The sequence below is a fragment of the Pogona vitticeps genome, chromosome 2 (genome assembly GCF_051106095.1).
Source record: "Pogona vitticeps strain Pit_001003342236 chromosome 2, PviZW2.1, whole genome shotgun sequence".
Taxonomy (NCBI): Eukaryota; Metazoa; Chordata; class Lepidosauria; order Squamata; family Agamidae; genus Pogona; species Pogona vitticeps.
Window position 1 is genome coordinate 269,608,973 of NC_135784.1, and position 27,804 is coordinate 269,636,776.

The window sequence follows — 27,804 nt, forward strand, 5'->3', positions numbered from 1 at the left end:
ATGAAGAGTCAGATATAACAACTAAACAATTGGCTAGATAGTTTTTAACAGCTACATGCATTTAGTGTAATCCTAACTTCCTTTTGATTTTTTCTTCTTCTTCACATACATTGCTTGACGAGGATAATTTGTTCTGTTCAAATCGCTGTTAAGCGAAATCCTTGTCAAGCGAGATTAAAAAACCTATTGAAATGCATTGAAAACCAGTTCAATGCATTCCAATGGGTGAAATACCTGCTCATTTTGCAAAGATCCTCCATACGGCGGCCATTTTCCGGTGCCTATAAAGCGAGGAATCCATCCTAAAGCACAGCAGGGAGCCATTTTGCACAGCGGGCGGCCATTTTAGAGCCACTGATCAACTGTTTTAAAATCGTCGTCTAGTGAAAAATCGGTTCCCGAAGCAGGGAACCGATCATCGTTAAGTGAATTTTCCCCACAGGAACATCGTTTTGCGATTGCAATAGCGATCGCAAAAGCTTCATCGTAAAGCGGATTCATCGTTAAGCAAGGCACCACTGTATTACATATATATTCCTAACTAACAGGGATATTATATTACAACTTACCTGCTCTCTGGGCTTAGCCTATACTATCACAGAATATTTTAAAGAATTGAACAATTAAATAGTTTTAGACCAGTTGCAATGAGGTCTGTGGAAAACATTTTTAATTTCTAAGTGCCATTAACCTTGGAAAGGCAGGTGAAAGCCTCTCTGTGCATCTTATTATGGAATCATAGCATAGAATCATATAATAATTGAGTCAGAAGGGACCTATAAGGTGCAGGAATCCAAATCAAAGCAGATCTGACAGATGGTTGTCCAGTTTTTCTCTTGAATGCCTCCAGCGCTGGAGCACTTACAACCTCCTGAGGTAATTGTTTTCATTGTCATACTGCTCTAACAGTTAAGAGGTTTTTCCTGATATTCAGCCTAAATCTGGCTTCCTATAGCTTGAGCCATTATTATGTGTCCTGTACTCTGGAATGATGAAGAACAGATCCTGCCCCTCCTCTGTATGACTATCTCACAAGTACTGGAAAAGTGTTATCATATCTTCTCTCTTTTCTCAAAGCTAAACACGACCAGTTCTTTCAGTCTTTCCTTATAGGGCTTGGTTCCCAGTCCCCTGATGATCCTTGTTGCCCTCCTCTGAATTTGTTCCAGTTTGTTGTCATCCTTCTAAAAGTGTGGTGCCCAGAATGGAATACAATTCACAATATGAAGCCCAACCAGTGCCCAAAAGAGGGGAACTAGTTCTTCTTCATGGTATTTGGAGACTATACTTTTGTTAATACACTATATAGCATTTCCTTTTTTGCATCCACCATTGGCTCATGTTCAGCTTCTATCTACAACAAATTCTAAGATCCTTCTCACTCATAGTATTACTGAGCCAAATAAGATCCATTTTGTAACTGGGTGTTTGTTTCCCCCAACTCCAGTGTAGAATTTTCACTTATCCCTGTTAAATGTTATTCTCTTGTTTTCTTTGCTCTCTGTATTACATGGGGAGGGGGAGAGAGATTAAAAGAATTCTGACTTTCTCCATTCCATCCTTTCAAAGGGAATTGAATATTATAATGAGCTTCCTCCAACTTAGAGAAATAAAAACAGATGCCATGTTTTAAAAGCATTATCTGCCCCCTGCAGGATAGGTAGTAGATGGATCTTCTGTGCCTTGTCATGCCACCTATACTCCAAACAGCTTTGTTTCACATATATCTGGCTTTCAAACTGCTTTGCATCAAAGGGATCAGTTCTGCCCCCTTTTCCTTGTTCTCCTTTTGTTGGTATTGTCTGAATCCCAGAGTGAACAGCAATACATCATCCTGCTTCAACATCTGCTAGAGCCCTCTCTCCTCCTAATCTGCCCAGATCCCAAAAGCCTTTCCCACCTGCTGTAGCACCAAATGCTCATTATAGCACAGAACAACGCCCTTCACTGTCCTTTCTCCTAGATTTTCAAGGTTAATGTACAACAATGGCTATTATTATACAAGGGGCTTCCAGACAAACAAGGGGCTGGAGAGGAGAGCGGAGGGAGGGGCATTGGGGAGAACTGGGTAAAATGCCAGCCGAGTTTGCCACTTCAGTCTGCTGGAATACTGTGGCTGATTTTTGAGCTGAAACATGAGTCACAGTGCAGGGAGATAAACCCGAAATAAATAGGTTCCCTGTTCTGTGGCCAGGGCCAAGTTGGTACCACACCCTGATGTGGTTTTTTTGTCAGGGCATTGTGGGTACTGAATAGAGCAGTGTGGTGGCAACCAAAGAATCAAACTAGTGGTTGCAAAGGAATTGGCTGTTCTGGGGAAGGGGGAGGATCATTACTTCGCCTGCTGCAGTGTATAAGTAAGTGGAAGTTCCACACTTCCCCATGTATGCTTTTACGCTTGATGGTAACTGGAAACAAGAGATTTGTTGCTGGCGGTTACATCATCAAAACCTGCTGCCAGTAGAAAATGAAAGACCGAAACATCCGGGTTACTGAAGAAATTGGGAGTGGGCCAAAATGAAACAAGCAGCAAAAGGAGGGGGAGGAGGAGGAGGAGAGGAAGAGGAGGCCACAGCTTCTGGGCACTGACTATCAAACCATACAGATTTTAGTCCAAAAGGGATCATTTAGATAGAATGTGAAGGATAAATATGAGGCTGTGCTGTTTTGACTAACTGCATTATAAATAAACAAAGTATGTGTTGTCAAGTAGACACCAACTTATGGCAACCTACCCTGGGTTTTCTTTAGGTATAAAGTTATCAGAAGTTGTTTATTAGTCTCTCCTTCTGGTGGCACTCAGGGACTATGCAGCTTGCCCAAGGCTGCAGGAACCAGTTGTTCTCATAGGAGATGCAGCTGGAATCAAATTTTCAAACCTAGCTCCACAGCCAGCTGCTCCAGCCCATTGAGCTGCCCAGCTAACTTGCAGCATTGTAACAAAAACAAAATAATCCATCTTCCCCTGAAACAGAAGATGGGAGTTTGATTCCCCACTGTGCTTCCTATGAGTAGAGCCAACCTGTGTGGCCTTGGGCAAGCTGCACAGCCCAGGACAACCCCAGAAGAAGGGAATGGTAAACCACTGAGTATTCTATACCTGGAAAACCCCAGAAAAGTTTGCCATAAGTTAGAATTGACTTGACAGTACACTATTATTATTGTAAGTCTTGATTACTGCTTCCCAATGCCAATGAGAGCTGATTTGCTAATAAAGATGCACAGATTTGTGCTTTTGGATTACAACTCCTAGAATTTCCCAGTCTGCCTGGATAATTCTGGGAGTGGTAGTCCACACTACTACTTGCTAAGCCTTCTGGAGGAAAGAACTGCACACTCATCACCACCCAGGAATCTTCACCCCATGAGTCAGATCATGGTTCCCAAATAACTTCTGAAATAACTCAAGATTATGTCAACTTTATAGCTACATTTTCAGTATTCCATTAAAACACAATCAAAGTATGGTGTAAAACATGCTCTGTATGCAGTGTATGCACCCTTTTCTTTCTCTTTTTTTTAAAAAAACCCGTTGATAAATCACTGCAGTTCCAAAAGGACTACTGCAGCAGCTGCTCTAGTTAATGTTACCCAAATGCAAGGTGTTTTAAAGAGTCTTACTTGGTGAATTATGGCCTTTCTTATATACTTATGAGAAGACCAGGAAGCAAAGAGCCATGGGAAAGCTTTGGAAATTGAGTTTACCTTTGGTTCAGGTTAGATGTCTGTATAACCAGGAAGAACAGCTGCAGCAATCTTGCACTATCTCATCTAAGCCCGTGTTGAGGATCATTGACTGGATTTTATGTGTTCTTATAGTGTTACCTGTAAATCAGGGTTATGTCGGATTGTATTGCTTGACCTATTCGACATCAAGGAAAGGAGAAAAAGTAATGATTTCAATTAAATACAGTATGTACTATTTATTTATTTATTTATTTATTTATTTATTTATTTATTTATTTATTTATTTATTTATTTATTTATTTATTTATTTAGTGAGTCAGTCATGGGGGGGAATTGCATCTTTCATTTACTTACACACATATAGAAGCAAGGGTTTGAGGCAATTTTAATGATCTGCTGTTCTCTTGGATTGGACATATATTTTTATTTCCAAAAGTAAGCTAATTACTTCTGCCTATTTCTAACTACAAATATATGGAACTCTCACTTGTTCTTCAGAAATTACTGAACAGGATACTGAGAATTAAGTATGCAGATTTGATTTAGGAGGGGAGAACTCAAGTGTCAGAATGATTAAAAGACAAATCTTCTCAAGCATTCTCCCAATGGCAGGGTATTGGATACAGGAGAAGAAGCAACAAAATAGCATTCTACTACTTCCCTGGCTACTTCCAACCAGCTGTCTTTTAAAGGGTGTTTAAAGAATGGGGCACCACTGAGATAATTTATATTCTATGCACTATAAAATTAAGAGACACAGAGAGAGAGAGAGAGACCAGAAGGAAGAGATGGAAAGGAAGAAAACGCTTTATTCATTTCTGCTGGCATCCTTTTTATCAGGTATACTATATAAGCAAACATGTTGAGATGTTGAGTCTGAGGTCATGGCTGTCCCAGAGATGGAGCAGTGGTATATTTTAGTATGCATTCATTACAAGGTACAGTGTACAGTTAAGAAACATGCTTGTGGCGCCAGCATGTCATTATGGCAAGACAGACTGACCACTGGGAAATTGCTGAGCTAACAGGGAGGGAGTCAGGCTAAACTATCCTGGAGCCAAGTTTACAGACAGTTACCACACTAGCACACCTTCTAATGACATATCTGAAGCACACTGTACTGAGGATGCTTATTTCATCAAGAAGTCTCTCTTTCTGTGTGCATTTTCAAAAGTAGTATAGCATTCACAACATTTTCTTCCTATTCATTTTTTTTAAAAAAAGATACAGAATATTTGTATTGTTCTTTAAATTGGCATCAAGGAATCACATCCTGTGGCATCTAGCTGCAATGCTGTTATTTGTAGAGTGCTTACTTTCCAAGTACTGTAAACCAGGAACTAGAGCGGCAGTACATTTCTTTTTTCCCTTGCTTATGGAGCGTGCCCATCTTCCAGCCCTGTTCTTGTTGGATATATTGTAACCTACATATGATGCCTTTAAGGTGCTTTTAGCTGGGAGGGACTTTTTGGATTGGGGTCAATCCAGTAACTGCCAATAGGTCCCACTCTACCTCAGATTCCTTTTCCCACCTTTTTTTTCCAGTCAGGATTTTGTCAGTGTTAGTCATGGAGTCTGTCAAAAGTAGACAGTTAGTGTGAAGTGTTCTGTCAGCTATGTAATCAGTCAGTTAGTCAGTAATGAAGCTAGTTAACCAGTTAAGCTGAGTGAAGTAATAAGTTAACATTTTTACACAATGTGATGTTTGGTTTTATCTATGAAGAATTGTAAGTAAATAAAAACATTTTATTCTTTCTCATTACCAAGGCCTTTGAGTGAATGATAGAGACAATAAATGCCAGTTGAGGTAAATAAACAAATAAGGAGTGTTCTACTGATGGAGACTTGAAGCCAATTTGCTCTGTAGGTTCCTGACTGAACCATTTTATGTGCTGCATAATTAGGAGGAAGTTTTATTTTAATTTTAAGGTCATACTCGATTCCTCATGCACCCTGCCACCAAGAGTTCTTACCCTATTTTCCAGGGTTCTAACAGAGAGGTTCTAGGGATAGAAGATCTCCACTGAGAATTTCACCCTGCACTAGGGCTTTTATTTCACTGTATTTCAGGGAAGAATTTAATTGTTAATTTTGGATATGAATTTCCCAAAATTCAAATTTTCTTCCTATATTTGGATTTCTCCCTCCGGACTGAGGTCTTTGAGTGATCAGTCCAAAATTGTGGGCTTGAAACTCTGTGTATTCACACAGAATCAGGATTGCTATCCCTTTCTTTTCCTGGAAGTTTCCTTCTCTTTAGCAGCTATACAGCAGGCAGGAGCAACATGTTTTTCTCTCCACTTGAATATGAATGGTGAAAATGAGAGGGATTTTATTTGATTTAGTTGTTGAAGAATTGCCAACATTCACAAAAGAAATATTTGGGATGACGCGGCTTTCAGATTTTTTAAAAAATGTAAATATGGGAGAAAAAGAAAAGAGACAGATTTCCCCATTTCTAGCCTGAAAGGAAGATAACAAGAGCAAGAGTTGGGGTAGGACTAGCATGCTTATTCTCACTGTTCCTCCTTGTGTTTTGTTAGTATGTTCTTTCAGAATGCCTGAAGAACATTTATGAGCACTTCAACTGGGGCATCCTGTTTGAAATCATTAAGAACTGAAGCCTGCCAATTCAAGTGGAAAGAAATCTTTTTAAAGGAGGGAAAGCAGGTGGTCTTGGCCGTTTCATCTTAAACAGCAAACTCCCCCAAAACGTTATTAGATTTCATCTTCCCCCTTCACTGAACACCCCTACTTTGACAAAAGGACTTTGCAGGAGAGTTCGCGTCTATGGGAATGAGGGAAATAAACCCATAGTTTGATCTCATGTAAGACAGCTTTCTGTGTTCCAACCCAGATTTGCCACTCTATTGAGAATGAGAGCAAAGCACAGATACTTAATTGCATGATATACATGTTTGCAAACAGTGATTTGTGATGGTAATGCCTAATTTTAAGTACCCACCCCCAGAACTTAATGTTCAAAATGATGGGGAGAAAATTGGCTATACCAATTTCTTTCAGAGCCAGTTGGCCATTTCTATAACAATTCTTTAGCAGTGCACCATGATAAAAAAAAAACCCCACAAAAACCCAATTGTTGCTTGCCTGTCTGATCTGAGGCAGCTGTTGTAGTTGTAGCAATCACCTTTGTTCTACACCTAAATTAGGTCAAGTGCACTGCCCCACAAATGAAAAAAGAACTGGATTCAGTCTTCCATAGATAATGGCTGTGATACTATTGTGGTAACTATCCAGGCATAAATAGTGATGAGGATCCATTAGTGATTTTTAACTATGAAGCTCTCCTCCATCTTAAAGCTCCCAAAGTCTCTGCCAGATCAATGGGGAACCCTAGAGACCCTTGGAGCCTAAAGGGAGCTGTAGATTAAATTAAATTAAATTGTAACATTACAGGCTGATAACATCATCACCATGTATACCCACATAACAAAACGGGATTTCAGCTACTGTTTGAAAAATAATTTTGTCAGAGAAGAATCCAGCAGCCAATGTGCAATGTTGAGCCTGGATGCTTTTCATGCTCCCTCACAAAAAGGTATTTATGCATAGGAAATGAAGGCCCACCTGCTGCAGAAGGGCTAGTTGTCCCTCTTAGAAATGCCTGCAAACTTGTTTGTATGAATGAAACACGGAATGAAATGGTTGATGAATGAACATGACAAAGAACAATAACAAAACATCTGTTGTTACAACAAGGGGCTTTCTCTTTCATTGTTGAGGTTGCATTACAGAAGGGTGGCAAAATTTCTACATGTTGAATCCAGTTGTTTGCAACAATCCCGCAGATGAAAAAGAGCCTTCCTTCCACCAGATTTGTTATTTTTCTTTGTCACCTTCAGTAGCAATATGTTGATTGGTTCATTGATTTGCCAATTTATTTATTTACTTTTAATCCACCTTTTTCACAAAAAAAAAAGGACTAAAGGAACTTTAGGTAAAGGTAAAGGTAAAGGTTCCCCTTGACAATTCTTGTCCAGTTGTGTTCGACTCTAGGGGGTTGTGCTCATCCCTGTTTCCAAGCCATAGAGCCAGCATTTTGTCCGAAGACAATCTTCTGTGGTCACATGGCCAGTGCGACTTAGACACGGAATGCTGCTACCTTCCCACTGAGGTGGTTCCTATTAATTTACTTGCATTTGCATGCTTTCGAACCGCTAGGTTGGCGGGAGCTGGGACAAGTGACGGGCGCTCACTCCGTCACGTGGATTTGATATTATGACTGCTGGTCTTCTGACCCTGCAGCACGAGTTAGCCCGCCGCTAAGTCCTCGGACTTTGAGCGGGTGGGCGGGGTTTGCCACCCACCCCGGAAGAGCACGGGACATCGCGGGATCGGGCTCGGCCGAGCGTGGAGAGCAGGCTTTAAAAAGGGGCTCTCCAACCGCATCGGCCTCTTTGCAGTTCCGGGCAAGAGTAGAGAGGTTGCTTCGCGGTGACCAGCATCGGGAGCTGCGTCACGGCGAGGCAGGCAGAGGAGCTCGAGGGTCGGGCCGCATCGGCGGCCAAGACTTTAAACGGTGGGGGAAAGGAGCCGGGGGTTGGTGCTCGCCTAGCCCGCACTGATGGCGGCGGGCCGGGCGGCTTGCGAGGAGCGGCGGGAGCGGCGACGGGGAATTTGGGGCCCGCGCGCCCGCACGCCTCGCCTTAATTGTTTATTCCTCTTCCCTCCGGGGTCCTTTTGCCCTCCGCCCGGCGGCGAGCGGCCCGGTGCGAGGGGGCCGTTGCGCAGGCCGGGCGAGGCACCGCCCGCGGCCGCATCCCCGGCCTCGATTTTGAGTGCTGGGGGAGCGCGGAGCGGGCTGCGAGCGAGGTCGGGTGGTCGGCAGGGGGGTTGATGGTGATCGCGGAGGTTGGGCCCCGGCACAAGGGGCGAAAGAGAGTGGTACCGGTTCCCGCATCCCCCCCCCGCCCGCCACCGCGCTATCTGTTCTCCTCTCTCCCCCTCCGCCCTACATCCCTTTCTCTGTGCAGCCGGTCCGGCTTAAGGGCTTTGGTAGGAGGAGAGCCGGCCGGCCACGTGCGGCGGCCATTTTGTATATGGCCGCCATTTTGTGTGAGTTAGGGAAGGATAGGAGGAGGCTCCTGATTATTAAAAAAAAAAAAAAAAAAGAGAGAGAAACCAAGAGAGAAGAAGAGACTGGGTAGTATATTAAGGGGGAGTCCAAGAAAAGAATTGATGCTTGCATATGATTAAAAATAAATAAATAAATAAATAAATAAATAAAAAATAAAATAAAATAAAATAAAATGGAAAAAATAAATAAATAAATAAATAAATAAATAAATAGATTAAAAAAAAAGATTATAAGGCTAAAGCATGTACAGGGGTTGCGATTCTTAAGCAGGTGGGGTTGTGAAGTAGCATTTAGGAAGAGAGCAAGGATTAGTTATGGCTGTAAAAAAAAAAAAAAAAAAAAACCTTAGTGAACCCTACTAATAAGAATAATACCAATAAGGATTATGAATAATAATAATAATAAAAAAAGGGAATAATAAATGATAAGACCTAAGATAAAAAGAACATATATCAGAATAAAAAAAAAAAAAAAAAAAGGGAAAAGAGAGTGGGAGCGGATTGTGGCTATTATAAGGGCCGCAGTGGGCATGAGTGCGGGATTAGCACATGCCTGGGCATAGGCTGTTTAAGAGCTCCCGAAGTGGCGGCTAAGGCAAGAAGGTGTCGTTGGGGGGTGGCAATGGTGTAGCTGGCCTTCCGGGGGCTGCACGGGAATAGCAATAATCATTTTGATATTTTTATTTTAGGTCAACTCGCTGCAGCGGTTGCAAGGACGCATCAGGGTGTAAGGTTGTATTTTACTGTGTTGTTCTTGGTCAGGGTAATCCTAGACGGACTGGGGCAGCGGTGTTAGGCCGGCTGCATTGCCCACTGGACGTTCTGCGGTGGGAGCACGGGTTTGTTGGACTGTAGCATCAGGAGGCAGGTCGGGGAGGTAAGCCCGGGAGCAAGGCGAGGCGCGAATTAGGTTGAGGAATAGATCCTAAGGAGCAAACCGGTGGGTTTGGAAAATGGCGCCTCGTAAAGGACGTGGTACATCGAAGGGCAAGCAGCCCGCTAAACGACATACCGTACCGCAGCTATCGCCACCTCAGTCGTCTTCAGACGAGGATTCGTGGCCGATATGGCAGGAGCTGCAGGATAAAATGTCTGCAATGGAGGCGCAGAGGTTGGCCGCGCAGCAGGCGTTGCAAAAGGGAGAGCAGCCACGTAGATCGGTTAGGGAGTCAAGGGGGCTCAAGAAATCCAGGTTGAAGGCGATAGCGCAAGATCTGATGGCTCGCTTTACCGCTTTTGAGTCTGCACAGGTACTCGATAATCAGCAGGATGCGCCCAAGTCACCAGTCCGTTCCAGATCACGGGGCAGTGACAAGGAGACAACGACTATTCCTAGAAACAGCAGCGCTTCAGCGACAAGACAGGAAGCCCGAGAGGAGCTAGAAGAAGGGGAGATTGTGGCGGACTCCCCATTGGAGCCTTGTGTGGCATCAACTTCGGACGGTGAGTGTATCATTGCACCACAGCTGCAGTCCCCTGGGATGGGCTGGCCTTGGGCGGGCGGAGCCATGGGGACACCACCGGGTAGCGCATCACAGACATCGTTAGAAAGAGGGTGCCCTAACGCGCCTTGGCCCTATATGGGACCACAGTGGGGTTCATGGGGGGCACCATGGGGAGCCACGCCGCCGCCACATCAGCCAGCTAGTTCAGAGGTTGCAGGGGGTTGGCATCCGTCAGTACCTAGCACGGGCTACAATTCGGTGCCGGCGGCAGCTTTGCCGTACGCAGATTATGCGACGCCCGTGGGAGATCATCTGACGGCGGCCACGAAAGAGAAAATTTGGCGTGGCGAATTCGTGGACTTCTTTGACTTGCTCAATAGGGACTGTGAGAAAAAGGATTGGGACAAGGAGGACGAAAGGGAAAAGGAAAAACGTAGGAGGAAAAAGCCTGATAGGAATTGGACGAACTGGCTGCCAGGATTTGTGATTTATGCTGGGGTATTGATAAAAATGCAGCCCTGGAGAGCGCCATCGCTTTTCCAATATCTTGACACGATGATTAGGGCCTCCACTGATTTTGAAGGGTTGGCGTGGCTGAGATATGATGAGGCTTTCCGCATGCGGAGCGCCATTCAACCCAACCTCAGGTGGGACGAGCCACATCCACGTTTGTGGCTACAGCACATGACGCCAGCCAAATCAAACATGGGGGATAGGTTTGATAGTGGACATTTGAATAGACGGACACGGCAGGCGCAGTTTGCCCGCCCTTGGGCGGGTCAGGCGGTTCAACCCCGCTTGTTATGCTTTCAATACAATGCCAGGGGATCTTGTGCGAGGAAACCCTGCAGATTCAGACATGAGTGCCTCACATGTGGTGGCCAACACCCAAGTATCAGTTGTTTTAAAACGAGGCAGGACAGAGGAGCAGGTGGTGTTAGGAAGCAAGGAGGCGGGGGCGCTCCTGGAAAAGGGGCCCAGCCCAATTAGGGTGGAGATTTTGGAGGCATGGCTGCAGCGGTATCCTAGGCAGGAGGAGGCTATTTATTTAATGGAAGGGTTTAGAAATGGCTTTCGGATACCGGCAGTGGGAGAGCGTAAGAGTTATTTTGCGCAGAACCTACGATCTATTAAAGGAATGGAGAGTATTGTGAGAAGGAAAATAGGTAAGGAAGTCCAGGAAGGGCGAGTGTTAGGCCCCTTCAAGGAGCCGCCCATCGGGAACCTTAGGGTTTCTCCGTTGGGCATTGTTCCAAAAAAGACACATGGTGAGTTTCGTTTAATTCACCATCTCTCTTTTCCGGAAGGTGAGTCGGTTAACGACGCTATACCGCCGGAATTGTGCACGGTTAGATATACGTCATTTGACGAAGCTGTTAATATGGTTAAAAAATGCGGTGTTGGTGCCGAGCTGGCGAAATGTGACGTAAAATCTGCCTTCCAGATTTTGCCAGTGCACCCGGAGGATTTTTGTTTGTTGGGATTTCAATTTGAGGAATTATATTATGTAGACAGAGCGTTGCCTATGGGTTGTTCCGTGTCATGCGCGGCTTTTGAGAAGTTTAGTACGTTTTTAGAGTGGAAAGTTAGGCAAGTATCGCGATGTACGTCGACGGCCCATTATCTCGACGATTTTCTTTTTTGTGGGGAGCGGAATTCAGGTAAGTGCAGGTTTCTATTAGAAACGTTCAAGGATTTAGCACGCAAGGTATGTCGTTGCCTTTAGCGGAAGAAAAGACTGAGGGGCCAACTACGGTCCTGACTTTCTTGGGCATAGAGATAGATACGGAGCAGCAAACGTCGAGGCTACCGGAGGAGAAGTTGAGAATTTTGAGAGCCAAAATAGAGGCGTTGCTGGGGAAGTCAAAGGCGACACTTAAGGAGCTACAGGAGATAGTCGGGCACCTCAATTTTGCTTGTAGAGTAGTGGCCCCTGGACGGGCCTTTGTTCGGCGTCTTTGCACGGCCATGACGGGTCTTAAACGCCCGTTACACAGGGCACGGATAACTCAAGGGATGAAAGAGGACCTCGGAGTTTGGTTGCAGTTCTTGTCAGGATTTAATGGGATTTCTTTTTGGAGGTCCGAGAGGAGCGTCCAGGTTGAGTTTCAGGTGCACTCAGATGCTTCGGGTGCTCACGGGTTTGGCATTTACCATCGAGGAAAGTGGTGTGCAGGCTCTTGGCCGGAGGCCTGGCAGAAAGCGGGCATTACGAGAGATCTCACTTTTTTGGAGTTTTTTCCGATAGTCGGGGCCTTGTGGTTATGGTCTAAAGAGTGGGCTAACTCGGTTGTGCGTTTCTGGTGTGACAACGAGGCGGTGGTGTGTATCATCAATTGCCTCACTTCACAATCAGAGCGCGTCATGAGGCTGGTCAGGGCATTTACACTGAGGGCGCTCCAGTACAATATATTGGTAAACGCTAGGCACATCCCGGGGCTGGACAATAGCATTGCCGATGCTTTATCACGTCGGCAGATGGAGCGGTTCCGGCAATTGGCGCCGGAGGCCATGGAGTTGCCGGAGACACTGCCTCAGGAGGTTTGGCAAATTGGCGCCACGACGCATCTGAGGCGATAGGTTTGGCCTTGGCGGTGAGGACACGGAAGGGTTACGCAGCTGTGAGTAGAGAATTCATAGAGTTTAGACATATGGTGAAATTGGAGCAAGTTTGGCCCCTGCCAGTCGAACACTTACAGCAATTTATGGTTCATTTACATAGAAGAGGGCTGATGCCAGGAACCATTCAGGGAAAATTGTCCGCCCTGGCCTTTTATTCAAGGGTTCAGGGTTATAGGGATCATTCAAAGGATTATAGGATCAGGAAGATGCTTGAGGGGTGGACAAGGAAGAGAGGGAAGGTGCAGGATTCTAGGTCACCCATTTCTCCGGCGCTACTGCAGCAGTTAAGCGACCAGTGGGCGAGTTTGTGCAGAAGTGAATACGAGAGGGCTCTGTTTAGGGTGGCATCGTTACTTGCATTTTTTGGTGCGCTTCGAGTTAGCGAGTTAGTGGCAGCAGGTAAGGAGGATAAGTCAAGGGTAGCCTTGCAGCTAAGGGATGTTTTTTTGGGAGAGGATAGCCTGGAGGTGTTTATCAGGCGTTCAAAAACCGACCAAGTGGGTAAAGGAAGGCGTTTGGTTTTGAGGCGATGCAGCGTAGAAAATCTTTGCCCGGTAAGAGCAGCAAAGGTATACATGGAACAGCGTGGACTGGAGGAAGGGTACTTCCTCATGCACGCAGATACTTCACCTTTAACGAAGTATCAATTCTGGAGAATGACGGATTTGGCACTACAAAAGGTGGGAGTGCAGGGTTTACGATTTGGCACGCATTCATTTCGGATTGGGGCGGCCTCTACGGCTGCGGCCTTGGGTTACAGCCCTGAGGAGATTAAGCGCTTGGGCCGATGGTCGTCAAATAGTTACCGGAATTATGTTAGGAGCTTGTCTAACGAATAGGTAGGGTGTGTTTGTATTTTACAGGTGTTACAGTTCGTGGCCGGCGGATGGACGTTTGGATCATCGGTCATAGTTACGTTTATTGGGCAGAGCGTTATGCTGCCGCCTCCCCATGGGGGAGAGATTTAGGTTTAAGCGCGTGGGCGCAAGTTACTTGGAGAGGAATCCGCGGAATGCAGTGGATACAGTTCAACAGGACGACGGCCTTCAGCACTTCACCGCCTGATGTAGTGGTGGTGCATCTAGGCGGCAATGATTTAGCCAGAGTTGCCGGTAAGGCATTGATATTAGATATTCTGCGGGACCTGAGGTGGCTGAAGAACAAGTATCCGGCACTGCGGATTTTGTGGTCTAATATCACTCCTCGGTTGGCCTGGCAAGGCTCAGGGAGGACTGATGCGATAAATAAGGCCCGGCGGGGCGTGAATAAGGAAGTGCGTAGAGGTGTCTGCGGCGGCGGCCTCGGAGCAGTGATACAGCATCAGCGTATCCAGACGTCACGTGTGGAATTATTCCGCAGTGATGGGGTACACCTATCCGACGTTGGATTGGAGTTGTTCTTGGAGGATATAAAAGGGGGCCTGCTTCGTGAGCTCCAGGGGCTCTGTGGCGGGCATGCGACATAGCTGAGCTAGTGCGCATGCGGTGGCGGGTAGTGCGGAAAGAACCGGTATTTCGGTGTGTCCCAATGGATAAATCAAGTAAGCTAACAGCGCATCTGACCTTCCGGCATTGCGGATCGTGCGATCACTCTGCCTGTGGGGGGAGGATGCGCTGGGCCACTCACAGACCAATAGGCATCAGTTAAAGATGTCTTGAGGTCTGGGGTGTTTATTAGCGGCTAGACAGGATCCGACGGTTTTCGACCGAAGGAGCTTGGCGGCCGGGGACTCGCCCTTTGATCATCTAGGGGTATGATTATACCCCAGTATAACGGTTTTCCGCACTACAGCAGGCCCCCATATATCTGGTTGGCCGAAAGGCTGGTTATTTGAATTATCAAGTTGAATAAAAGTGTGGCCCGCATTAACCCAAACCAATGTCTCGTGTCTTTATTCCGGGGTTGGGGTGGCAAGAGTTAGCCCGCCGCTAAGTCCTCGGACTTTGAGCGGGTGGGCGGGGTTTGCCACCCACCCCGGAAGAGCACGGGACATCGCGGGATCGGGCTCGGCCGAGCGTGGAGAGCAGGCTTTAAAAAGGGGCTCTCCACCCGCATCGGCCTCTTTGCAGTTCCGGGCACCCACCCGCCCGCCCTTTTGATCTAGTGTGATTTGTGGTCGCCTATTTTGGGGCCGGATAGGAATTTTTGACCTTCATCCTGATTGGCCTTGGATGGGGGGATTTTTCGCCTATCCCACACTGGATCTGGGGTTGTTGGCTGTATGTAGGATGTACTATCGGTCACACTGGCGGGTAGTGCGGAAAGAACCGGTATTTCGGTGTGTCCCAATGGATAAATCAAGTAAGCTAACAGCGCATCTGACCTTCCGGCATTGCGGATCGTGCGATCACTCTGCCTGTGGGGGGAGGATGCGCTGGGCCACTCACAGACCAATAGGCATCAGTTAAAGATGTCTTGAGGTCTGGGGTGTTTATTAGCGGCTAGACAGGATCCGACGGTTTTCGACCGAAGGAGCTTGGCGGCCGGGGACTCGCCCTTTGATCATCTAGGGGTATGATTATACCCCAGTATAACGGTTTTCCGCACTACAGCAGGCCCCCATATATCTGGTTGGCCGAAAGGCTGGTTATTTGAATTATCAAGTTGAATAAAAGTGTGGCCCGCATTAACCCAAACCAATGTCTCGTGTCTTTATTCCGGGGTTGGGGTGGCAAAGGCTTCTGCAGTTTAGCCCGCAGCGCCACCACGTGTAGTTTTACATCTTTACAAAAACAATATTTAAAGCTAAAACCAATAAATTACTCAAATATTAAAAAAAGAATTAAAAACATGTTAAACATGTTAGGCAAAAGCATTAGAAAAAAACACCCAGATTTAGAAGCAACAGAATATATGTCATTCTATTTATTGTACTAGGTAAGGAGATGGCTGTTTTTCAATCAATTTTGAAAGAAAAATAATGGATGCCATTGTAAAGCTGTACTCATAACATCCATAAGCGATGAGACGAGATGGTATGCATACATAGAATAAACATACAAGAGGGGGCATGGTATGGGAGAGAAGAAGACAAAGTTAAGAGTTGAATAATGGAAATGAAATTGAAATTAGTGACATGACATCTACCTGTGTAGTAGATTAATTTTTCTGTCCATCTGAAAAGTCTCTTGGTGCCTTTGCAAAGTTTCATTCTAAGCACACACAAAGAAACCCATTCTTTCCTTAAGTGGGAACCAGTGTACTTGTACAAGCAGAAAGACAAAGTCTTGAGACTGTTAAGCATAAGAGGAAGTGAGCAGATACAAACAAAAATGTAGGGAATAACAGAGCCCAAAACTAGGGACATGTTTGTTTCACAACGAAATGACACACTGAGAACTAAAACTAGAGTCTTCTAATATCTGCTCCAGGGTTACTCATTGGTTTTCTAGTGAATTATACATCTCAAAAGCTGAGGGGGAAAGAGGTTGCATTTTATTCTAGTCTTTTTATTGGAGCCAGATGATAGCAATCTACTGGAAACCGATGTGATTGATCAAAGTGCACTGTCATACCCAAGCAGAGCTATGGAACTGAGAGTGTGACATTAAGTCACATTTCCCAAGCAAAAACATGCTTCTTTAAGAAAGCTGATTTCAATAAGCTTCAAAAAATAACTTGCTGAAATCCCATGGTCAGAAATACTCAAAGAAAAAGGAGCTCATGATACAAATGAGTTTCTTAATGGTGAGATGCTAAAGGCATAACCACAAACCATTCCAACTAGGTAAAAGAGAAAAAAGGGAAAAAAGGGAAGGGGCTGCAATGGAAGAAACCAGGCTGGCTGAATAAGGAGCTTTAGATTTAAAAGAGGCATGTGTAGGAAATGGAAGGAGGAGCAAATCACCAAGGAAGAATAAAATCAAGAAGTACATATTTGTAGGGAGACAAACCAGAGAGGAACAGCTTAGAATATGCTCAGACTTTTAAGAGAGGTATGAGGAAAAATGGGAGGAGGGAAGGTTCAGCTATACTTGTAGTGAAAGGATGAATGTGGAAGTAGTAGGTCAACTGCCTAGAAGGGATGGAGGAATGCTAACTGTTCAGTACCATTTCTGACTCTGCCTTTTCCCAAAAGAGAGCAATGATAAACCTGGTGAAAATAGTCAATGATAATGTGAGAGGCTTCTGCCCAAGATAGGAAAGGAATGGCATGGAATGCTTAGGTATTTTAGGAGGATTCAGATATCTAGGGTCAGATGAACAGCATTCAATGTCACAAAATAACTTGCATATGTAATTCCAAAACTTGTGTGTATATCTTCGAACATTTCTAGACAACAAGGGAGGTCATTGAAGACTAGCAGGTATCCAAATAATGATGTACAGTATCACATCCAAACCAGTCTCCAAGGTTTATCAGCCACAAACAACTTTTCCTTTCTTCTTTTCTTGAGAAGTCAACATGAATGATCAGCTGTGAGCATCCATACTTTTCGTTTCTCCTTAACATGAGCGAAATCTTCTAGCTTTCTGGCATAACCTTTCTGTGTTTGAAATTTCACAGATCTTTATTAATTTGCCTTTAAACTACTTCATTGAAATCATTAGGGTTAGGTATACTTTGGAGACATCGTTGGTATGGGGAGAAATCAAACATTGCTTCTGCTAATCATGAGAGTTAGCAGAATCTCCTTGTGGCTAGAGGAGAGGAGAGTGTAGAGAATGAAGCTAGGGCATGTATGTGTTCTAATAGAACATTGCAAATTGTTGCCATCCATGGTGGGGAGGCGGGAATCTGCTAAGTTTGGCTTTCTTTCACATCTACCTTAAAAAAATCCTCAAGCAATTTCTGTTTCCAGATATGTAAGAACAAATTTTGGCAAATTCTTCCCAAACTGAACAAAATCCTCTCCATTTGCACTGCCCAAATTAAAAAAGCTGAGCTATTCTCAGCTTGGAGAAAACCAGGTTTTACCTTCCTATCCAAATGTATTAAAACCTTTTCAGTAGAGACTAATGTCTGCTCTGGTATGAGCTCCGGGCCTGGATGGGTGAATGTATCAGTTCTGGTTTCCTTCACATTTTTTTGAAAAAACTATTTATTTAATAAGTTTTTTTCCTATTCCAAATATGCAGAATATTGCAAGTTTTGGAAAAATTGTATATTAAAAAATTGAACTGAGCTGAAATTCTCCCTCATCCTAATTGCTACATTCCAATGCAAATATTGTTTCCCAAAATCTCTCCTTTTTTTCCAAGACCAAAAAAAAATGCTGACAGCTATATCAGACATAATTCATAAAATGTATGCATATGGTTTCCCTGTACTTGTCACCTGCCTTTGCTCCTTTTCCTTGCTACTTTTCATTGCCTTCAACTCATTTTGTTTTTCAGCTTTCTTTCCTAAGGCAGAAATTATCTTTGTTTCAAAAATACTGAGAAGTAGTATTGTAAATTAGAGCTGGTTTCCTTGAGTTCAGTAATAACAATACAAGTTGTTGTAGCTCATGTGATGACATGGTATAGTCCTGGGATCCTGGGAGCATGTAGGAAAAGACTCATATCTCTGAACTTGCCCTTATATTTGGTTTGTTGAGATGCAGATCCAAAATGTACAGAGACCTAATTTGGATTTCAGCTTCAGCGAGGAATGTAACCCTGTTTTGTAGGCAAACTGAATTTGCAGGCCAAACCCAGCTCAGCTTGTCACTCCTGTCCCAGCCTGCTGTCAGTTCAGTTGCTTTTTCCATGACTGATATGGTTTTCTTTCAATAATGAGGGAGAGGAAGGGAGAGAAGGAGGGAGAGCTTCATAATTTAAATTGGTAGAGCTTCATAATTTAAATTGGTAGTTGTAATCTTTTTGTTTTTTTGTAACAGATGCTCTGTGAAATTGTCAAACGTATGCATGTCAAAGCTCCACAGAAGTATTCAGATGCACTGCTACAACCTGTAAAGTTTAACAGAATAAAAGAGAAGGAAAGGAAGTATCCATGCCATCTCTCTGCACTGAAGGAAACTGATGCAAGGAATGCCAGATTTCATCTTTTTTTTGCTAAGAAAGATCTAAGGTTTCAGTGACACTGAACATACACACCAAAAATTAGTGTAGAAACCATGTGACCTAAAAGCCAATCCCATTTTAACAAAGAGGTACAGGGGCAGCCCCACCATATGTTATTCAATGATTACTGCGCATTTTAGGAGAGGTAGGGTGGAGTCTGTGTTGTTTATTCCTAAAAGTGGAAGAGAAATCCTTCTGTTGAAAGCAAAAACAAACAAACAAAAAAACATGATTGTAGCTATACCTCAAAGAGTAAGGACATTCAAGCCAAAAATTATTTGCTACTGTTTAAAGTCTTATCTTGGGGATTGTGGAGTGTATGTGACTTGGCTGCATTGTGTACAATTTATGTGCAGCCTGAGATTGCCTTTTATCAGTGGCAATTTGTCTTTAATCAGTGTCAGTCTGCCAGCAATGAAAGTATAATCTGCATTGAGCACAAAGAGCGGCAGAATAGGGTTTGCGGGTGTCCACCCCTAGAGAGGCCCAGAAAACTACTGTCAGGAACCAGGTCTTCTCAGCAGTGGCTGCAGGACTATGGAGGGTGTTACCTGCAGATATACGCCAAGCTCCATCTCACCTGACCTTCAGGAAACAAGTAAAAAGCATATTGATTGAAGGGACCTTTAGAAATATCTTACCCCTTTGACATCCTTGTGGAGCTATAAATTGACTTGACTTGACTATTGATTTTGATTTGCTGTCCAGGTTTCCTTCTTTTTTGGACATCCTGCATTTTAATGTTTCTTAGTTCTCTTTATTTATGTCTTTTCAAGTGGAATTGGTTGGTTGTGTTTTAACTGTTGTTAGCTGCCAGAGTAGTGCATAGGCACTAGATGGGTGGGATAGAAATGTAATGAACAAAACAAAACAAAACAATTTAGATAGCAGGTTGTAATATTAAAATGCAACTGAACAAGTTGCAAAATTATTATTTTTTAAAAAGCACCTAAACTGAAACAATTGTATTAAAAATTAAAAGACTGACCCATTATAAGCTATTATTACCACCCATTCAGTTACAGAAAGACCACCTGGACAGAAGGGTGCAGGGGCTGGAGAAGAGGATTCCACTGCCTGGGCTTGACATCTCATTTCATCATCAGATATGACTCTGAAGATGATGTGCTCAAAAGAATGGCTTTTACTGAAAGCTTAGGCTGGCTTTTGTAAGAGATTAATCTTACACAGTTTTATGGGTCACAACTGGCATGCTGAACTGTGCCTAGAAACAGATCCATAGCCAATAAAGTTTTTTTTTAAAAAATGGGAACTCTGTGGCTTGCCATGAAACTAATACCACTGTCATTCTTCTTATTAAGACTAGCCCTATTATTAGGCAGAGTGGATTTAGTTATTCCTCTTATTATTTTGTGGGGGAGGTGGTTGTCTCTAAAGATGGTGAATAGAAATGGGCATGAGACCTCTGGGTAGTGTGGGTGGCATATAAATTGAATAAATAAATAAATAAAATAAAATAAATGAACCACACAAATGCTGGTTTGTGATGGTTCATGGGTACCCATAAATCACTAACCATCTGATCTTTGTTTGAAAAAAACATTAACAGGTTGTTTTTTTTTAAAGTTTGTGCCTGGGGGAGGGTAAACTAAATCCCCCACCCCACAGACTGCTCCCTGCTCCCATTGCCTCCCTGTATGATCCTGCCACCCTCCTCCTCCATCTGCAAATGCACCCCTCCTCCATTACTGCAAATCCAGCACTGCATGGCCCCAATCCAGAGCCACACAATGCTGGATTGCCCATTTGCAACCCCACAGCCTGCCCCCACCCCTTTTCCGTTGTCCCGTCACCTCCCTATCTCTTCCTGCCACCTCTTCCTCTTCCTCCACCTCTGCCATCCTGAGAGACAGTGGTGAGCTTCCCTTCCAGAAGCCTGGCCTGGTGTCTCTGCACATGTGCCCACCTATCAGCTGATAGGCAGAGGCATACATAGAGACAGAAGGCCCAACTCCCGGAAGGACAGCCAGGCCTGCTGTCTCTCAAGGTGGTGGTGGAGGCAGAGGATGAAGAGGAGGCAGCAACTGGATGAGGTAGGGAAGGAACAAGACTAGTGGGCAGGGGGCAGGCTGTGGGGCTCAGGGGAATAACGAACCAGGAAGTTCATTAAATCATAAAAAAAGTTTGTGGTTTGGGTTGGTTCAGATTTGTTGGTTTTGATAAACCCGAACAAAGGAACCAATGGTTTTTAGCAAACTGGTTTGTTTGTTTGTTTTTACTTTCTGCCCGTCTCTAGTGGTGAAAGACCCTTGAGAGACTTTCTACCTCATTTACTAGAATAAAAATTGCCTGGATTTGAGTACTATTGCCTGGATTTGAGGTGAGTAGCACTATTTGTTGTTCCACCTCACATAACCAACTGTCTTGCCTAGCTCTTCTGTCTCCATTTGCATTTTCTATGATTAAGAACAGTGGAAGAGAAATTGCAAGATACCAAAAAAACCTATTAAGTGCCCAATATCCTTCCCTGGATATAGAGTTCCACTTGTTCATGAAAGCTGTAACTAAGATGAACAACATTCCTCTGTCTTGGTGTGAGCTGCAGCAAGCTGGACAACAAGGAATAGCACAGCTGCTGCCACTGCCATGGACACAGCTGTTGCAGTGACAAATACCGCAGCTACAGAAGCTCCTGTTACCCTACACCATAGAAGGGTACCATCTGAACAAATGCTAGAGTTTGACTGTCAGATTCTTGGATGTGTCACATTTTTCTGTGGCGCTTTGGGCTGTTGTAACAGCTGTTTGTAAACACTACAAATCCAACATTAGCCCAAGAAGGGAGGAGGGTATTGGTATTTTTTTTCCACCCCAAAGTGTCTTTCTTCCTGAACCATGATTTAAAAATATTGCAGATATGCTGACACTTCTGCCGATGATTTAAATAGCACCAATATAATCTTCCAAGTGAGCAACCAATTGGCAGGCTCCATCCTTGACTCCTTCTATGTCAAGTGACTCATCACCATGTCTGAGAATGTCCATTCGACTGCCAACTCCAGTCGGACAAATGCAGCAGTCAATTAGAAAAGTATTTGGGAGTTTTCACAATTCTGGACCTGCCTTTCGCAAGCCTCTAGAATCTATTTGTAACACTGTTACTCTGTGCTGAATCCCTACCGGATAAGCGTGGAGGATGATGTTGACAGATGCCTCTGACATTACTTTTCCTTACAGGTGAACCTATAAAGTAAGTAAGGGCAGGGTTTTTAAATAGTCGTAGTCATACATTCATCTTTATAATGTGCTCGCAGTCAGATGGGAGAATGAAACATGAATTTGATAAAGCTTCCTGAAGCTCATCTTTTTGCTACGTGTCTTAGAATGGTACCTGAACACAAAGAAGTCCATTCTCTTTGGTTTAGTCTGAGGGCAGCCCACACATATTGGATATGTTGAGGTTTCCTCACAAATTAAACTCTGGTCAGATTTCCTTAATGATTCTGGCAATAAGGCATTGGCATGTTTAGAGCATGGAAATAACCAGGTACAAATAATGAAATACTGGAAGGAACTAGGTAGAAATAATAAAGTCGTGATAATTAATTCTCCCCCCCGCCCCCGCTGACAAGAGCACGACTAGTTTATATGTGACTGCAGTTTAAAGAAGGAAATTATCATTTGTTTAGCAGCATAACAATAACTTTTGGCTACTTTTATGATTATGGGAGTGTTAGGTCTGTGTACAATTTGGATCTGGATCTCAGCAACCCCTTAAATGGTGGAGCGGGAATATTGCATGGCTTAAGTGCTGGTTCATGCCATGGCTTTTGCTGCTGCATTGTGCTCTGTTGTGGGTATTGAAATAACAATGAGGCTCAGAGGAGAGCAACAAGGATGGTCAGGGGAATGGAAACCAAGTGCCAGGAGGAAAGACTGAGGAACAAGATCTGTTTTCTACCATCCCACAGTGCAGGACATGTGGCAATGGGCTCAAATTTAGGCTGAATATCACAAAAAACTTCTTAAGTATTAGATCAGTACAACAATGAAAACAATTACCTCAGAAGGTCGTGAGTGCTCCAGCACTGGAGGCATTCAAGAGGAAATTGGACAATTATCTGTCAGATCTGCTTTGCTTTTAATTCCTGCATTGAGTAGAAGGGTTGGATGGCCTTATAGGCCCCTTCCAAATCAATTATTTTATGATTCTATGATTTTTTTTCATTGTTGGCTCATTACAGTTGCAATAGACTAAATGCTACAGTGAGGAATTTGAATAAGAGTACTAGAACTGGAGGCTAGGGATTACACATAAAACAAATTTCTGTCACATAAACTCATCTGGTGACAATTGCTTCCACCAATTGGGAACTCTGTTCATTTTTTTTTCTGAAATCAAATTATTTAATCCTCAACATTCTTTCCATTGCAAAGGTGAAGATATTTGTCATTTTTAGTATATCCTTCAAAACTCTGACGTGGCCAGCTTGAAAAAAAGTATGATGGAGTGGAGAGCCAATGTGTGAGCTTTGAAGCCTACAACACAATCCAGCTGGAGCCTCAGCAGGCACAGATCTTGGTCTTTTTTAACCATGGGTGCTCAACCACTGGAATATGGTGGGATACAGAATTTCTGGAACTTTTGATGATACCTAGAAAAGCCACCTCAGCTTCATTGAGGATACTACAAGGATTGATGGACTTTAGACATCAGTCAAGCTGGACTGTAACTGAGATTAACATCTAATTTGGATTTCATTCAGCTTTGTTTGACTATTTACTATGTGTCGAGTTAACCAAAATTTATCTCAGCTTGATTTCCAAAACAGGCAATATGAGTGAGGTGAAGGGGGCACATTCAGGGATGACCTCCTTTCCTGCAGACTGAGTGGAAAATTCCAACCAAATGGCACCAGGGGTGGGGCATTTAAACACACACACACACACACACACACACACACACACACACACACACACACACACACACACACACACACACACACACAAAGTGGGTGAAATCAGCTCTCAGCTCACCTTGAGCAATATGCCTGGCAGACTTCTGTCATGATCATTCTGAGACATCCCTTTATAATGTTTTGTAGCCTGTGCCTGATGAAGTGAATTTTATTCATGAAAGCTTGTGCTGAATGTTTGATTTGTAGTGGTCTAAGTAAAAGTATCACCTCTTCTTCATTTGGATTAAGGACCACACTGCTATGTCTGTTGGGCTTTTTAGCAGTAATCAGGGAGGGGAGACTGGAGGATATTCAGAACAATTACTCAGAATGCACTCTCCCTCAATTCCCATGTTCTCCGGCTAGCATAATGTACTATTCTCCTATTGACCCTACCCGCCATAGATTACTCACATGTGACTTTTTGGTGTGCTAGGAGTAACTCAGGACACATGGAGTTTCTTCTAATCTCCTGTTCTCACTACCCATATGTGACAAATATTTGCCCACAAGCACAAATACTTTTCTGGTCTTGCATGTTTCTATTGTAGTGGCTCTCATTTTACTTCACAGAGTGATTATTGGGACTTCCTATGCCATTGGTTGAGAAATATTGCTTTATATTATTGAGTGATACATTTTATTCTGTCCTAAATATCTCCTTTGATTACAAATATGGAAATTTATTCTTTTGATTATTCTGCTATTTGCTATACTAATAATGCCTGATTCCTTGCGCCCGTTTCTTAAGCAATTAGAATTTGGCTTTATGCTTCAGGAAATTCTGACAATGTTTATTATGTGCTGAATGATAGTCAGTATAATGATTCATGTACCATGTACAATCTGAGTCCCAGTGTTTCCTTCTGTGTTATGTCTGCTTTCTTGAGTAAAAAAATAAAAAAATACAATAAAAAACTACTACATTCCCATTTCCAATATGAATCACAAGTATTATTCTTTTGAACATACAATCTGTTCTCTTTAACTCCTTACCACCCCCACAGTGAAAGTGTTTGGAGAACCACACAAATCTCAAAATAACAATATAAAATTAGAACTTGAAATGCTGTGACCCTCCACATTCTCCTTCAACATATTGGAGCCCACCTACAGTAGCTATTTTGGTTTAGCAGAAACTGAACTGCAGCCATGCTGCCAAGACTACAGTGAGTAGGATAATTACGAAAAGTGTAGGGGTTGTTGATTTTTATTGTGTCTGAACAGCATTAGAAACCAAATGGCTCAGCACAATCATTATCTTAGTGGGTGACGGCCCACTCCACAATCCATTTAAACCGGAGGTCTTAGATTTGAAAGCTGAATAAGAACCACTGAAGTCAATGGGACTCCAGTTAATCTAATGAAGACCATGTGATTACAGCAGAATGGAGCATGAAGTAATTGGAGCAGTTTCCCCCAGTACAAACCACCAAGCTGTCCTGCAAGCAAACTGAGGAAGACATGCAAAGTTACAGTTTGTGCTCATAATGTTTTATTCAAAACATGAGTTTCCCACTCACATCGGAGTGGGAATGTGATAAACTCTCATAAAATGACTTATTTTTAAAAAAAAGATGGGCTGTCTTGACACATGGAGAAATTGCTGGCCTTCAACACAAGGATGAGATAAGTAGAGGGTTTTGTTCTTATTGAGGTTTCTGTAATCTGCACAAAATGCCTCTGCACAAGAGAAGTGGCAAGCAGGGTGCCATGGGCTCTCTCCTGGGCACAGTATCACTCAACATCTTTATAAAGGGCTTTGCGGATGCTCATCAGATTTGGAAAGGTTACTACACTGGTGTTGGGAGGGTGGGAGGAAGTGTGTTCTCTTTTTTTAAGAACACAGAATTCAAGTTGACCTAAACAGACTGGAGAACTGGGCCAAAAGAAAATGAGTTTCAACAACGAAAAATGTAAAATTATACATAAGTTTTGTTGTTTAGTCATTAAGTGGTGTCCGACTCTTCGAGACCCCATGGACCAGAGCACGCCAGGCCCTCCTGTTTTCCATTGTCTCCTGGAGTTTGGTCAAATTCATGTTGGTAGATTTGGTGACACTGTCCAACCATCTCATCCTCTGTCATTCCCTTCTCTTCTTGCTTTCACATTTTCCCCAACATCAGAGTTTTTTCCAGGGAGTCTTCTCTTCTCATCAGATGGCCAAAGTATTAGAGCCTCAGCTTCAGGATCTGTCCTTCCAGTAAGCACTCAGACTTGATTTCCTTCAGAATGGATAGGTTTGTTCTCCTTGCAGTCCAGGGGACTCTCAAGAGTCTCCTCCAGCACCACAATTCAAAAGCATCAATTCTTCAGCAGTCAGTTTTCTTTAAGGTCCAGCTCTCACTTCCATACATCACTACTAGAAAAAACATAGCTTTGACTATGCGGACCTTTGTCAGCAAGGTGATGTCTCTGCTTTTTAAGATGCTATCTAGGTTTGCCATCACTTTCCTCCCAAAAAGCAGGCATCTTTTAATTTCATGGCTGTTGTCACCATCTGCAGTGATCATGGAGCCCAAGAAAGTAAGATCTGTCACTGCCTCCATATCTTCCCCTTGTATTTGCCAGGAGGTGATGGGACCAGAGGCCATGGTCTTAGTTTTTTTGATGTTGAGCTTCAGACTGCTTTTTGTACTCTCCTCTTTCACTCTCATTAAGAGGTTCCTTAATTCCTTCTCACTTTCTGCTATCAGAGTGGTATCATCTGCATATATGAGGTTGTTGATATTTCTCCCGGCAACTTTAATTCTGGCTTAGGATTCCTCCCAAGTCCAGCCTTTAGCATGCTGTATTCTGCATATAAGTTAAATAAGCAGGGAGACAATATACAGCCTTGTCGTACTCCTTTCCCAATTTTGAACCAATCAGTTGTTCCATATGCAGTTATAACTGTTGCTTCCTGCCCCACATATAGATTTCTCAGGAGGTAGATAAGGTGGTCAGGCGCTCCCATTTCTTTAAGAACTTGCCATAGTTTGTTGTAGTCCACACAGTCAAAGGCTTTTGCGTTGTCAATGTAGCAGAAGTAGATGTATTTCTGGAACTCTCTGGCTTTCTCCATAATCCAGTGATCAAAAGCAACAGTGCTATTCCATCCTGCTTTGGTGAGATCATACCTGGAATGTTATGTCCAGTTCTGGACTCCACAGATTTAAGGATGTCAAGAAGTTGGAATATGTCCACAGGAAGGTGATAAAGATTCTTGGGGGGGGGGAAGCCCTATTAGGAATAAGTGAGGGAACTGAGTGTGTTTAACATGAAGAAAAAACTGTGAGGTGAGGCGAAAGCCATCTTTAGAAATTTGAAGGACTATCACATAGAGCAAACTTTCTTTCTCTAGCTTCAGAGAGAAGGACCCAAATTAATGGATTCACATTGCAAGACATGAGATTTCACCTAAACATTGATAAGAACATCTTGACAGGAAGAGGTTTTAGGCAGGGGAATGCACTGCCTTGGAGGATGGTGAATTTTCTTTTATTGGAGGTTTTTAAACAGATATTAAATGGCCAGCTGGTTTCATTTGGATTCATTAACCCATAGCATCCTTTTCAGCTCTACAATTCTATGATTCCATGAAAACTGGTGTCTGTCTTTTGTGCAACAAATTGCACAAAGAGAGAAGGAGCAAGCAGAAGATTGTCTGATAGATTTTTAAAAGCCCAGGCGACAAGGCAATATAATTTTGTGCAATTATGTAGTTTGCACAGAAAGCATTCCTGCAAGTGAAAAAAATCACATTGAAAATAAGAGAAAACATTGTACCGTCTCACAAGCAAGAAGAAAAAATGTATCAGTGTCTGATTCTTGTACACAAGGATATGACAAACAAGGATTTACATTTCAAATGCATGGCATAATCCTAGCTGAATGAAAATACTGAGGGAAGAAAGGGTAAGAGCCACTTTTGAACTAGTATTCCATGAGATGAGATAAGAATGCTCTTTTCATTGGAGAGAATGAGGTGAGTGAAATAGAAATTGTTCTCTAGTTTATATTACTACAAACATATTTATTGTGAGCTA